Source organism: Poecile atricapillus, chromosome 1 (assembly GCF_030490865.1).
Source record: "Poecile atricapillus isolate bPoeAtr1 chromosome 1, bPoeAtr1.hap1, whole genome shotgun sequence".
Lineage (NCBI taxonomy): Eukaryota > Metazoa > Chordata > Aves > Passeriformes > Paridae > Poecile > Poecile atricapillus.
The window spans coordinates 81,675,208-81,687,931 of NC_081249.1; the positions used below are offsets into that span (position 1 = coordinate 81,675,208).

The following is a 12,724-nucleotide window of genomic DNA, read 5'->3' on the forward strand; positions in this document are numbered from 1 at the left end:
TTTAAACAGCTGGTGGGGCAAACACTCACACGACCAAAATATCCAACTCACTGCTAAGACAAGAGCAGTTTTAGCTTTGCCATAAAGCTTTCTAACTTCATCCCCAGTCCAAAATTTCAAATTCCCGCTATCTGCTTTTCCAGAAACTCTTAGTGCTGTCACACCAACAAGACTTGACCCAAGAAGCAGGTACTAGAGTCAAACTCACCTTTCCTTGTGACCTGTACAACAAAATCTGAACTATACATGACTTTAACTATTTCTTCCATAAATTCATTATATTAGTTTCCTACAAAATCAAGTCTGAATTTTATATGAATGTCACTGTTTTCTGAATCTACTGCATATTCTGACACTTATCACTGAATATGACCTAATTTTTTTTGATTCTTTAAAAGTCTAAGAAATCACAAAATAAAACTATTTTTATAAGAATCCCTGGATTCAAAGGCAAATATGGGGTGGAATCTTAAAAAAAAAAGCTAAAGAGCACAAAATATTTGCTGTACTGACTTGTTGCAGCAAACCAGTAATTTTTAGTAATAAATGGTTTCATATATATGTATATATCATATATAAATATATATATTTAACGACATTTTTAGTAAATAAAATTTGAGAACATTTGTCCTCTTTAAATGAAAAAATAAAGAAAAAGAAAGATTCAAAAAGAGTTAACTCTAGCTTTAATTTCTGAACACAAACTAAGGAGTTAACATAATAGTTTGTAATGACTCCCCAGACAAGACTCATGGTCTGCAAAACAGGAAGAATTCCTCCCATCAGTTTCAATCCCTCCCCCACACTGTAAAACACCACTTTATAATCTGCAGAATTAAATCAAACACACATATCACAGGTTTCCCTGAAATAAAAGAAGTTAAAATGAAGAGGTAAGAGGTAGGGTTTTCTCTGCTTTACAGCAGCTTGACACCACAAGCGAACCCAGCATAGATGTGGAGTTGTGATTGCATCCCTGTAATAACACAAGCACCAGAGATTATGTTTAGGGAATCGTTAATCTCTCACACCCACCAATTTCCTACTGACAGCTGGAGGTCAGCAGCAAAGTCCTGGTGCAAAAGTTCACTTAAAATCAGCAGGAACAGACAAGCTTTCAAAATAATGCTAAAAATTATGAAAACAGACCTAAGCAGTGAGTTTTCAAAAAATAACATCGTAACTTTTTGGCTGAGTAAAGACCAGTAGGCAAGTCTTTCGCACAAAAATGTTCAGAACTTCATCTCAAAAAATACAGTTTAAGGACTCATGACCCACTGCTTTTATAAAGGAATTTCTTATTTCAAAATTCTGGGTTGTTTAAAGTAGGAAAGGGACACTTTGCAAGCTGGAGAAATTGAAATTGCTCAAAACTGCAAATCAGTAATTCTTGCTTGGAGCACATTACATGTTAAGCAAAATGGTTTTATGCAAATACTCAGAATTTGTTGTTCTTAAAAGGAAATAAAATAAACTCAACATGTTCTATGATTTGAACACATGCCAAACAAAGGGTATGAGAAAACTGGAAAGGGAGAGAAGTCAAAAATAAAATATATCTACAGTAATACATTCCAGTTAAATTAGTACCAATAATTCTTACAGACTTTCCAGATAGTGAAACACAAGATAACATCTATAGTTCCATTTTTTTAAACTTCTTTATGCTCTATTTTATACAGATTTTCTTTCACCATTCCCTCCCTCTTCCTTCTCTCACAGTTTCTCTATGGTATCTACAGAGCGAAAACAAACACTGACCTACAGAGGGGAAAAAACCTCTTAATTAAAGCGTGATTTAACCTCCCAAGATTCCATGAAGAGATAAAAAATTCCAAAAAGCTTATTAGTATTATAGAATGACTGACTGGGAGATAACAGAAGAAAAACAAATTAATCAAACCTCAGGAAAAGAAATGAAGGATTTCAGGATTTTTTAAATTATTCACATTCTTGGTACAGAAGGTCTATCTAGGGTTAAGTAAGGCCCCAAATAACAACCTCTTTGGACTGTTGATAGTAACACCGAGCTGTTTTTAATCAGCTTGGTCAATCACAAAGAAAACACTCAGTTCTTTCTGGGCATGGGCTGCTTGGCCACTCAGTCTGGAAGGTATGAGCATAGGGCACAAAAGCAAATACTTCTGAACAAAACTGCTTTGGAGACTCTCAGCAGCAGTAGGTCATTGTTAATGTATTCTGTTGGCAATCACTACCACTCCAAAGCAAAATAGGACACTATGGACAGAACAGTTAATAAAAATTAGGAAGAGCAGGACAGGGCATGGAAAAAATTCAGAGTTGAAAATATGTACAGTATTCACTGGCCTTGGACATATGTCCAGTGTATTTTGAGAGTGAGAAGGCATGAAGGAAAAAAAATTTGTCATATAAGGTCACTCCTCCAGTTGACAGCTTGGGGCTGTCCCAATACCAACTGAAATTCACCCAGTATTTGACCTATTCTTCTCAACCTCCACCCTCTAGCCCTTCTCAAGTTGAGAGCCCTTCAACCACACCCTACCTGCATATCCCAAACCCAGCCCACAGCAGCTCAGCAAGAAGCCCCTTGGAATGGCTGCCCTTACCTTTCCAATTCATATTCTGTATCCAGTTTGAGACAGCCCATTACACAACACATTTTTTTTTTCATAAGCTACTCAAATCATCAGTTATTTCATCTATTTCAAAAGACTTACGCAGCCTGATACTGTTTTTCTAGTCTGTCCCACTAATAGCTATTCTAGTGATTGCATGTTTAGAACCAATTTTTTCTTTAGACTCAGAATGTTTTAACACTACATTTGTGATTGGATTACACAGTTTATAAAGCACCTGGAGCAACATGTAAAAAAAAAAAAGATAGTTTGATAAATCAATCTAACTCAAACAAAGACCTATTGCAGCTTTTCACATGGTGTGAGTAACTTCTAAATGCCCTTGTATTCAGCAACAGCAGACTAGCACTTCCAAGGGAAGTAGTGTATGGAGTTAAGACTTGTCAACATACAGTGACATTTGCTTTTTTTCCCTCCCATTTAAACCCTCTAATGACAGCTTATTAAGTCATTTTAAAAACAGGCTTTAAATCCAGTTAGGAACTATTAATTTAATCACTCAGGAGACAGATGAATGCTATTAAGAGTGTGCCTATCCATAATGGGGGTCCCAAGGAACAGCAGTGTCAGAAATCAATGTGAACCTTCTCTAAAAAGGCAGGCAAACCACACTAGAAGTTTGACAGTGTCATTTCAACACATCCCTACTGACTTGAGAAGCCAGTTTCTGGCAGGACATCAATACTGGATGATGAACTGTGCCAGATACTACAGACAGACTCTAATGAAACATTTCACCTACCAAAGACAGAAATAAGCTATTGCCAAGTCCAGTTTGAACCTATTAGTTTCTGGCATTAAGCTCAAACATCCAAATTGCCAACGGCTGATATTAGAACACTTTTGCTAGTTCCTCAGTCCATTGCCCATGAGGAATGAGTAACAGACACTGAAGACCATAAAACGAAAAACATATCACTGAAGCAGCGAGATGGAGTCCATTTAAATTCCTTCACGTAGACCAAATTATACTGTACTACCAGACAGTCCATATTGCTTCAGTCTTTTACCAAAGCTGGAGCAGTCTGGATTGCAATGACAGGTACTGGCCCAAATTCATAAGACCTGTTTAATGCTTGCCTTTAATACCATGGACACAGTTTGCTCTTGCTCCTTAGACAGACTGTCTTTAGGAGAAGGTTTTAATGGCGTACACTTACTTTATCAAAAAAGATTCAAACCAGAGTGGAGGTCATCAGATTACAAGAAACACTACAACATACAGTGTTTTATTTCCTCACCAAAGCAAATAAAAACATGCCATTTTCTGGCCCAGGATGTGGACCGGAGAGGGCAGGAAGGGGAAGTAAGATGTTTGAACTAAGAATACTGCTGTAATCTTTGCCACAGAAAAGCTCTGCATGATTAAATATAGCAAATCATTACCATTCTAAGTCTCTACCTTCACACTTTTCCTGCTGCAGAAGCTAACAACGACCTCAGTTCCTTGGGAACAATGATGCTCCAGAAAAGTCACGTCTTTTACAGAAGATTTATAGGTGTGGCTTGCATGGAAACAAATACTTAACCTGCTCTCATCTAGTATCTAAAAACAATATCCTACAAGCAGACCTGAGGAACACAGCACAGAAAAGTTCCCTCCAAGACTTCCAGCCATTGCACTAGAGGCATGCTAGGCACACATGCTATCTCGCCAGGTAAATGTCAGCACTCAAGCCAGCTCACCTAAGCAGCATCTGAAGTTTTTCTATACTAGCAGAGAATTTATTATTTCCCCTCTGGGAGCTACATGTTACACACCAGCATTCAGACACAGAAGATGTATTAAGTGTTTGCTTAAGCCAAGAAAGTCCAAATGACTGCGTCCTGGATGCTAGTGCTGAGCAGACAGGACAGAGTAATTAATCTACTGTTTATACCATTTCAATCCAAGTCAGACTTACAGAACAGTCCAATGTTCAGCAGCAGCCTGAATTTTAACATTTTATCTGTCAGCATTTCAGCAAGACTGTAAGTTTTACAAATTTTGGTGGGTTTTTTAATGGTTAATGATGAAAAACAGAATATAAATTCTACTACTATGCAGATGACAAAATCATTTTTACTTAAGTTTTCAGCCTACAAAGCGAACATTTCAGAAACAGATTTGCCAAAAGTGGCTCTTGAAATAATTTTTAAAAAATTAACTATAACCAAGTTGCAGTTACTCATGGAGCCATGCAGGAAGAGAGGACGGTATCTGCCCAGTCACCTGGGATCTATCAGAGCTACTTGACCTTAGCACTGCACTTTGTTCACCCAGGCTGGCCCCACATGCATTGACAGAGTAGGCCAGAGTTTAATGGGTGCTGCCTGAGATGTCTTTACATTCATGGAGCAGCCACATGGCTGGTGCTGTGCCTAAGGTGGTAAATCCTTCTGAAATTCAGATCTGGAGACCACTGAGCAATTGCAACCAAATAGTCCTGCGTGATTCATCTCAGCCCTGACTCTAACATCAGAGAGAGAAAATAAACCCAGTCTCTACAGACTCATCCAGATGTGCAATGCATTCTGCAGCATCTCCAAAATCACAGGTATATACTTTGTTGTGAGGTGCCTCAGGAAGGCAAAGATTTCGTTTCAGATAAGCATTGTTAAAGTGAGAGGCATGGCTGTAAACCAAGCTAGTGAATTTTGACCTCCTGCTTTGGGGGATAGGCGTGTGAGCCCTGGATGAAGTTGTCCCACCCCAAACCCCTTGTGAAGGGCGGCCCAGGAGATCTGACTGGGTTTGAGTCCCTGGGGGTTTTTCCCTTGCTGTGTTCCTAGTGGTCCCTGACCCTGAACTTCACCCTAGTTCTGTCCCTCAAAACCCATCACCCTGCCTTTGTTCAGGGCTCTCTGTCTCTGAAGGAGTTTGTTCCCATGCTGAATAAATGGTTTCATGAACAGAGGCCCGCCTCGTTCTTGTCCCATGCTGGTTCTCAGAAACTGTAGCTTCCCTGGACATGATCCTGCAGTTGCTGACTACAACAATACTCTACATGGGGTCTTCCAGTATTCTTCCCTGTCTGCCTGTGTTATCCTAGAAAATGGATTGTCAACTATAAAGCAGCTCTCCTGCTCTTCATCTTGTGCAAGACCAGTTACCATACAAGAAAGGTGAACCAAATTTTTCCAGCATTCAAATGCTGCAGCCTGAATGTTAAACTTGGTTGCTGAATACTTATGCAAAAATAGAGTTTTTTAGAATCCTGAGTAGTTTATAACTGGGCTGACTGACTACACATCAAACTGTAGTCACTGATTCGCAATAAACCTTCTTGCTCAGTTCACAAATACAGAATTCACCTCGCCAAACTTTTGCCATCTCAGGTGAATGAAATCTAGTTTAAGACAGTTATCTAGACTGTAATGAGAAACAGAATGGCGAATCATGCAACTGATTGGAAAGAAATGACCGGTATGAAACAGAAACACAGCCTTCAGATAGTAGTGCAACCAGTTACTTTATCCAGGAGTATAAAGATTATATCTGAATCATATGTGCATACACAGAAGCACAAAGAGTAAAGGGCAGGAAGGAACGATAGACTTACTATAGGAATAATTAAGAACACCACACAGGAGAGAAGATCTTTCTCACACAGTAAACCAAGTGGTTTCCGCAGCTCATATAAATGAAGCAAATTTTACTCTGCAGCTACTTTTGCAAATGAAGCAGACAGTTTATACCTTGCCAGTAACACAGCATCTTTCTATGACCCACAGAGGACATCCTCCTCCATCACACAGGACAGCCTCACAATATAGGTACAATTTAATTTAAATGACAGCCTTTCCCTCATTCACTAGGTGGGTGAACTGGTCATGATGAAGGACATCAATTAAGTTAAACAGGATTTGCTCTTTGTGAAGCCATCTTAACTGTGCCTGGTGGTAATGCTGTTCCTTTAAATGCCTTTCAATATTACCCAGAATAATCTTCAGAATGTTTCCAGGAACTGAGGTTAGACCACCAGGTCTATAGCTTATTGGGTCTTCCCTCATACCCTTCCTGTATACAGAGAGGGGTCCTGTTGCAACACCCAATAATTCCTTCAGAATTCTGGTATGAATCCCATCAGGCCCCATGGACTTGTGAACACCCAGCTGATACAAATGGTTCTTTAACAATTTCATTGTCTGCAAATGGACTGTACTGACACACGTGGTCCTCCAAATCGAAGAGCTGAGCAGCCCAAGGTCTATCAATGTTATTAAAGATGGAAGCAAAAACAGTCTCTGCTCCTTCTACAGCTATCAGTCAGGTGACCACCTTCAAGTATGAATCTGTTTTCCTTGCTATTAACGTACTTTAAAAAGCTTCCATGTTGTCAGATACAGCACTGACCAGTTTCAGCTCTAATTGAGTTTCTGGCCTTTTAAATGTTCTCCTTGCATATGCAAACCACAGTTATGTATTCTTCCTGTGATCCCTGACCTCACTTCCAGAGACCACACAGTTTCCTTTTCCTCTTGAGCTCCACAAGGAGTTCACTCTTCAGCCAAACTGGTCTTCTGGTCCACTTGCTTGTCTTACAACACACTAGGATTATCTGCTCCTGCACTTAGAAAAGACAGTTCTTAAAAACTGACTTTATTAATATTGAATTAACTGAACAGTTAAAAAAAATCCAGAAACTGTTTCTAGGATTAACACATGATGCAATAATAATAAGACAAACAGCAAACTTTTTGAATATATCAACAAAGTTATAACTGCCAGGGATATACCTCAGAGAGAGCACAAATTCCTCTGTTGTAAAATACAAGCCTATGACAGGTTTTTCCATGAAAAATATTCCCAAGAGCTACTATCCTGAGCTACCTGCCATTCACAATGTTGCCACCATCACAGCATCTTCCAGATTGACTTCTGCACTCCCAGCCTTGAATGATCACTTTTCCCTTCTTCTGATAACTGTTAAAGCAATCTGGTTTTGTGGAAGTTGTTCCTGTCCATGGCAGGGGTGTTGGAACTAGACAAGCCCTTAGGTCCCTTCCAATCCAAAACATTCTATGAGATGGTTCTATAACTACAGCACAGTAGCAGCCCTCAAAGCATGCAGCAAAACATGTTCAAATGTTTATGCACTGTTACTATAAAAACATAAATCCTCAAACACTGTCTCTCAACTAAGGCAGTTACTGAAGTACAATGGAATTTAACATATTTTGGTTTAGAAACAGAAAGCTTTCCCAGTGCAGCCTGGCTCCATATTCCACAGCAATAATCACTCTAGAGGAGTACAATTCCAAAAACCTTGTTTTCCTGCTAGCTCTCCTTACCAGATTACACCACAAAATACTCACTTCAGTGATCCAAACTCCAGAGCTTTTTCACTACAATGCAAAGAATATGCAAAAAAATCACCCCTCAACATAGCTTGCTTTCTCAATTTCTTACCTGTAGCAAGTACAACTAAGGCTTGCAAAAACACTTGCTGTGTTAAGAGTTTGTTCACTTGTTTTGATTACTCACTCCATTAAAATTGTGATTTATCTGTTTCCCTGTAATAACCTTCAAATAGCCACAAAACATTTTTGAGAGATTGTCACCTCAAGTCTAAATGCACTATACCCCTATAAAGAAATAGATATCAACAAATTTGTATTTGAATGTTACAAAGTTACAAAATTAATGTATTTCTTTACAGTGTATATTTTTTACCATTACTGTGCTGGCATATTCCTCCTTTATAATGTGTTTAGACTAATGGCATTTATGGCAAGCAAATAATCCTAACAGCTCTGAATGTTTCATCACAACAAGTATACAGTGTAAAAATTCCACATTGTTCTTACACAAATGTTTCTGTCACTTTTCCAAGCAATGCATAGTAATACTTTTGTTTCCAATAACACTAAATATATGTGTGTGTATATATAGATGTCTTCTATAACACACCCTGTTGCACTGCTTTACATTTTAAATGCATATGCTTTAAATATTTTTCTGAGAGTCCAGTACACTGATTTTTTTATGAAAAATACCCAAAGTTTTCAACTAAAAACATATTACAAATAGTTGCCCGGAGCAAGGATTTTACAACCAAATTATAGAAGCCCTAAATCTCAAGTTTTATAATACCATCAGTGACAGAGTCATAACTGTAGCGACGAGACAGGCGCCGCTATAATGTTAACAGCCAGTATGTAAACAGTAATGCAGCCTAAGGGGGGAGCAGGGGCAACCCCAGAAGTGTCCCTTCACAAATGCCACAGAAATTTTAGGTGGCTGTAGTTAAACTTATACTGGCTTAATTAGTTACAAAAGGCAGGGGGAAAAAATTAAAACAGCCAGGCAGCAAGACAATTAACTTCATTAAAACTGGAATTGTGTCCCCTCTTAAAGCTTTATAGTTCTTGAAATTCATTAGTACATGATTTCTTGAACAAAGTCTAATAAAATGAAGTTTGCCATTCAGCTACAAGCAAAACATTACTTAAATGCTTTTGAAATATCAGCACATTTACAAAACACTTAAGAGAACACAATTTTTCCTAGAAAGTAATCACAGAGGTCTTAAATACAGACTCTCCACCAAACTATGGGACTTCAATGTCTTAGAAGTCCGCAAGGTACAACTGATCTAATCAGACTTCCAGTAACAGGCTGGCTTCAGCCAAGTCACAAATCACATTTCAACGGCTTGATTCACAATAATTTTAACAACTACACTCAGTTACTTCTTTGCTTTCTAACAGTTTCGGTACTTCTTGAACAAAGCAGCGCCATGTCTTTCAGTCCAAGCCACATATCTCCTCCTTACTGTATGTTCAATGCTTGGTGAAAGATGTTGAAAGAAATGACAGGAGACTGTAACTTGGAATTACAAACAGAAGCCAAAAGACATAAGCAAAATATTATTTTTTAAAAATTATAAATAAAATTGCTTCTTATCACCAGTTGGAAACACCACCTGTAGGAGCTAACAAGGATTGTATGGTTAAACAACTCCATACAATGATTAATAGAAAGAATACAATGATTTCCTAAGGAAGTTCAGTGAAACTAATGGAACTGAGTCAATTGAGTGATTTCTAATTTTGAGGAGACATTAACACAGCTTTTAATGTCAAAACTGAATTCTGTGACAAAACAACTCCACGTTTTTCTTTCATAGAAGATGTAAAACAATATAAACATAAAGAATGACTAAAATATTGACAATTAAAACAAATTAGAGCCAGTAAAAATGCTTCCTCCTAATCCTAACAGGCAATCCACAAACCTTGAGAGCACCAGAAAAAGGGAAAAATTCCGAGTTCCTCCTATTGGAGTAAGGGACGAAAGGCATAGAATATGTGTTTACAATGTGCAGATTCATAATCTCCATGTTTATGTATTCACATCCAGTTCTTATCTAAGAAACAATTTTTATCAAAACATTACTTAATAATAATAATGTCACCAGTTCTCTTCCAATAATCTCACAGAACATTTATGGATACATATACAAAAAAGTTAAGTAGTGTTTTTATTACTTGGGCCTTTCCACAGATCCTGATAAACTAGTTTTCATAGATAGGACAGCTACATTTTATGGTCACCAAATAGAACACACATGGACATATTAATGTGACATTTATATCTTTATAGACCTGTAGGAGCAAAATATAGTGCAGAGCATTTCCTGAGTCTGTCTGAAGTTTCTTTGCAAAGTCACCTCCCCTCCTCATTGCCAGTGTCCTGCAAATCTGTAATTATATATAACACAGATAGAAACTACAATCAAACTAACTCTGCAACACATTAGAAAACATGTTCCTCCTCAGAATTATAAGGCGACTAGTCAAGCCATCAATCTCTTTTTCCCATTCTTCCATATGAATTACATACTACAAGGCTTGCACACATGAAGAGCAACACTTGGAAGAAAATCTAATTTATAACCCTGCTGTTCCCAAGTTCAGGACTGACAGGGACACTGTGCAAGCAAATGCCAGTGAGGCACTTAAAATAGGGTATCCACTAGGGAAGAGATTAAGTGATTAAGCTCAATGTTGCTGCCAGCTGCTAGTAGCAATTTGAAGGGCTAGAGAGAGGTTTATAAACTCAAATCGGGACCTTTTCCCACTTCCCTGATTTTTCACTACAATTTGTTCTAAGCTGCTCATCAGATAACTGAAAATGCCTCTGTGTCTCCATGTGAAACATCAGTTTCCTAAGGGACTGTGAGTCTATTAAAATTTGATTTTGCCTGTAACAGAAGCTAACAGGCAAACAGATGTGAAATCAGAAAGTCGCACTTCATTGTCAGCAGCAGCATTTTGCACATTATACATAGTTGCCTTCTGAGACCATACCAAGAAACTTTGTATTTTAAAAAACCCCTTAACCTTCAAATACATTTTGACATCCTTTAACGATTCTTTTTGTTAAGAACAATGACCCCACATTTTCATACATGTGTTATACTACAATACCAACATTTCGTTTTTTCTTTTATCTAATCCAATATAATGTGAATTTTTAGGCAAAATACCTTAGGTCACATATGAATTCTGACAGAAAGGGAAATAAACCTATAGAAATTAATTATTCCAGCATCATTCATTGCATACATGTTGTAGCAATCTACTTTTGCCATTTCCACATACCTCTATTTCAACTTCCATTTCTTTCAAATTTCATAGGCTAAATAGAATCCTGTTAACATATCAGAGTTTTCAAACATTGCCACAAACAATTCTAGAAAAACACATTTAATATAAAATTTGTTTGCCTACTCTTTTTGTTACTCTTAACAAGCGCAGCTTTGCAATTTTCTCATAGATGTTTTGCTGTTATACAAAAACCTTGCTCAAGTTTGGGCTCATACACAGTTTCAACTCTCCATTCACAAATATTCTAAAAGCTACACGAAGGTCACAGATTGACAACCATCCCGATTTCTTCCTCTTTAATGTTATCAAGAAACATTAAAAGTCTGATACAGAAAAGCCTCACATTGTAACTACTCCGTAGGAAAAGTTAAGCCACTGTTATCACTGATCAAAGGGAGAAAATGCATTTGCTCTCACCCCAAAATGATACTCTAATGCCAAGTCTAAGTAACTAAACAAAGTTCTACTAAAATGTATCCAATCTCTTGGGCAGTAATTACAGAAAGATTAAAATCAGTCAGCTAGAGAGGACATGTAAATGATAATTAACTTATTTAGTAACTCAGTTACAATTATGTTCTCTATAGTTACATTAAAGAAAATTATTTAGATGTGCTCCCATATTTCCAGAAACTCTTACACTTCCTAAATCTTCAAAAACAATGGCTAATGCATTAGTTTAAAAGGACAGAACTCTGACATACATAAAACTTGGCATGGGATTTGCTCACTCCACAGTTAAAGTTCAGGAATGGGGCCTGACAGTGATCCAACAACACAATGATACATATTTGCCATTATTTTTAAATGATTGCTTAAGGAAGTTTCAGACATTCACAGTAACCAAAAGTGCATTCACACCACCTCTGGTACCTTTTTCATTATCTTTTTTAAAAGAGTAATCCTTTCCTCTACCCTTCTCTTAACTTCTTTAAATTAAGCTTACTAACTAGATGCCTAAATCATCTCAGTCCATAGTAAATTAAGAAAGTATTGCAACTGACACTATTTATACAAGCTACCAACGTAAGTTGAATTGCAAACAATAAAACCTTACAAGCCAGGATTTCACCTGCCATCTTCCTGGGCACATTACAAATGGCAGCTCTGGGCTATACTTGGATTACTTAGAGATTTCTTCCCCCTCTTAATGCTTTCATAATGAGCTTACCTCTGATAGATGAACTTCAGTGCCTCTCCTTAAGTGAAAGGCATTGCTTTCTGTACCATTACATTTCATCCAATCGGAATTATTTCAGCTCACCCACTTTTCTCCACAACATCCTATAATTCCTCCATCTTAAGTAATGTCATGTTGTTTAGTCATCAGCATTCTCCTTCTCTGTGACTAATTGCAAACGTTGCTCAAATTACATTTTAAAAAACAAGCAAGAGCAAAAGTATAGTTTCATTAGGAAGCCCTAAGCAACCAAGCTTTATCAGGCAATCCTGAGCAATGCAATTGCACATTAAACAAGACAAACCAAACACAAACATGAAACCGAAAGTTT

General features: G+C 37.5%; 1 protein-coding gene across 1 annotated transcript in view; it reads right to left on the reverse strand.

Moving 5' to 3' along the window:
• Positions 1-12,724, reverse strand: part of TMEM135 (transmembrane protein 135) — a 160,763-nt gene that overhangs the window by 131,964 nt on the left and 16,075 nt on the right. The window lies entirely within an intron of this gene.